The sequence below is a fragment of the Alligator sinensis genome, unplaced genomic scaffold (assembly GCF_000455745.1).
Source record: "Alligator sinensis unplaced genomic scaffold, ASM45574v1 scaffold264_1, whole genome shotgun sequence".
In the NCBI taxonomy this organism is placed as follows: Eukaryota; Metazoa; Chordata; order Crocodylia; family Alligatoridae; genus Alligator; species Alligator sinensis.
This window is the reverse complement of record NW_005841831.1, coordinates 1,101,793-1,104,867: the sequence shown is the minus strand read 5'-3', so window position 1 is coordinate 1,104,867 and position 3,075 is coordinate 1,101,793.

Genomic DNA, 3,075 nt, shown 5'->3' with positions numbered 1-3,075 from the left:
ATTGTAGTACAAATACATTAGATTTTAGACATAAGGCTTAAAATTAGACATGATGTTTTATTTTTGCAATATGCTTCTGTATTCAACATGGCTTGCTAACAGCTTCTGCATGTAGGTTAAGGACAGCTTTACACATAGAGTTTCACAATCGCACCTGTTCAATGACCTAGAATTACACAAAGATAAGGGGTTACTAAAGGACATTGAGTTTACCACAGCTTCCCCAACATGCATGCGCCTTCATCTATCCCATAATAAGTTGAGTCTAACTTAAAAGGCCCTGACATCCTGTGGAAACCTAGACGTAACAGTAAAATTGTGAAACTGCCAATAGTTATAAGACACGCTACAGCTCTTTGTTTAGGTAAGCTATAAAAGACCCTCAGACAAAGACTGGGGGTCGGCACTGCTTTGGGATACTCAACCCCTCTGTCGACCGATTGTGCAATCAATAAACTTGTAATGGACTCAGCCTGAGTGTGACTCCCTCCTTGAGGTGTTTGGGAAAGGCCTCCAGGGGCACGAAACTAGCAATTTGTGCAACACCACCATCACCTGCCTCATTGTAAGGTGCCTCACTGTTATGTACTGGGTGCCTCTGTACCAGATCCCTTGCTGTTGTGTGCCACACTGCCAGATGCCTCCATGCCAGCTCCCTTGATATAGCACTGATGAGTGCCCCTGCACTGGTCCCTTGTAGCCCTTTGTTAGGGACTAGGGCATGGATGTTATTGCCTAGTGGTTAGGCAACACACAGTGGTCAAAAGCTGGAGTTGGAGAAAGGGTAAGCTAAGGGTTAATTAGGATCAGAAACTGAAGCCAGAGTCAGATCAGAATCAAGAACAGATGAGGGGGTGCTGAGAGTCCTACCAGGATAGGAAGCTGGAGTCAGAGACAGAGAACCAGCAAGGAAACACAAAAAGAGTCAGGGACAACAACTTTCACCTTTGCCCAGATAAGGCTTCTGTGAGTCTCTTTTAAAGGCTGGAGCAGGTGGGGCTTCTTGCTTATGGCTTCAAAGGTAGTGCCTGCCATTATGGTTTCACTCAGCCAGCTGGGACCAGGGCACTGTTTGAAGCTTGCTGCAGGTCACGCTTGCTCAGGGGATGAATTGTCCTGATCTTTTGATTGGGACCAGCTGGGTCCAGGGTTCTGATATGGCACCATTACACCTCACATCTCCACACTCGGTTGCTTGCCATACCAGGTCCTTTGCTGACTTGTCCCTCCATACTCGGTCCCTTGCTACAGCACTACCTTGTGCCTCCATGCAGGATCCTGTGCTGGCAGTTGCAATGTTTCTAGGTGCATCTGCAATGCTGCTAGCCACTGCACTTTCTGGTGCTTCTGCACTGGGTCCTTTGCCACTCCATGCTGTGCTACCAGGTGCCTCTGCACTTTGCCCCTTGTTGCCACATGCCCTGCCAAGTGGATTTCTGCTGCTGCTTCTGGCTCCATGTATTTTCTAAAATGAGTTTTTGTTTTTTCCATGTTTGGGGGATGAGGGGAGGGAAATGTGTCTTGGAATCAAGTACCTGTAGTAATAGAGCAATTTTTCTGTTACAAAGAACTCGGGCCACAACAGATCAGATGGATTTCTACATGAAATCTCTGGGTCTATTTTGTGAACCCTGCAGAAAGCTTAAAAGGATCTCATGGGCCCCCTGGTGAGAACCATTTATTTATGAAGCTGAGCTTGTTCATTACCTAGTAGTAGTCTCACAACAAGTTTATGCATTTAAATGAAACCAGAGGAAGAGAAATAATGGATGTGAAAAAAAATGATGAGGGCATTTGATGAGGGTAAGGGGTAGCTCATTCCAGAGACCAGGAGTTGCAGAAGAAAAGGGTCTTGGCCCAGCAATGTTGAAACTGGCTAGTGAAGCAGAGAGCACTGCAGAACGGAAGGAGCCTACCGTGGTTACAACAGGGCAGGATTTTAAGTACAAAGATTTTGAACTGGTTTAGGAGTGAATAGGGACAGAGTGGAGCTGTTGAGGATGAAAATGAGGTGTGTCTTTTGTCTAATAAGTCAGGCACTGGGTTTCTGTTGCCCCGAACACTCCCAGGGACTCAGCAAAGCCAAAGGAAAGGGAGTGAAAATTGCCAAGGCACTTCTCTGTGTGTTTCTATCTGGACTTTATGTAAACTGTTTCCATTTCAAAAAGATTTCCTTGTGTTTCAGGAGTCAGGGAATATGGGATGAGGGTAGCATCAGGGAGGACCCCAGGCTTGGTGTCTCCATTGGGGTGCAGAGAGCAGTGTTCATCTCTAATCCTCTACCACAGGAGTTGGCACCCTCCCCACACCCTGCACAGTGGTGGCTTTTGCCAGAGAATCCCAGCTGGTTGCAAAGAGTTAAAATCTACTAGGAGTGAACACAAAGATAAATTTTCTTCTTTTACAAAAGCCAGCTGGGTGTATGGACAGCCGGACAGATGAACACTCACAAAGGCACACCAACGAATAGAAGCACACATACTTCCACATAAAGGAGTTCATACAAAAACACAGGCAGAAGGGGTCAAGCTGTATTTGTGCTGGTAGCTCACTCCAGTAGGCCCTTCTCACAGGGACAAATGCTGCAGAGTGTCTTAGTGCAGCAGTGACTTGGCTAGAAACAGGCTTCTCAGTATAGGTCATAGCTTTGAATGCCAGCTGTCTCTCACTGGGTTCCAATTAATATTGGGTGTCAACTGTACTTATTTAGGCTATAAGCAAGGCTTTTGTGGAGATAGTTTTGACAGAATTGTAACAGGGGGGCTTAATCCATTTTACTGAAGAGGGTGCACGCAGCTAGATAAAGTGCTGCAGGTAGCAACACTATAGGGCTGCAGTCTGCAAGCCATTGCATCAGGTAATGAAGAACCCCTGTGCCCTGTTGTGAGATGAAAAATGTCTGGTGACTGGAAAGGGTAGAGCTAAAAGCTATATGAGCCTAGCTGCTGGGCTAAAGAGTCAGTCTAGCCGAGGCCACAGTGAGGAAAGGTACTCCTCATGGAGTCTGCAAATCTGGCCCAGATAACAAAAGAGAAAGGAGTTTATTGGGGAGCGAGACATGGTAATTCAGAAAGG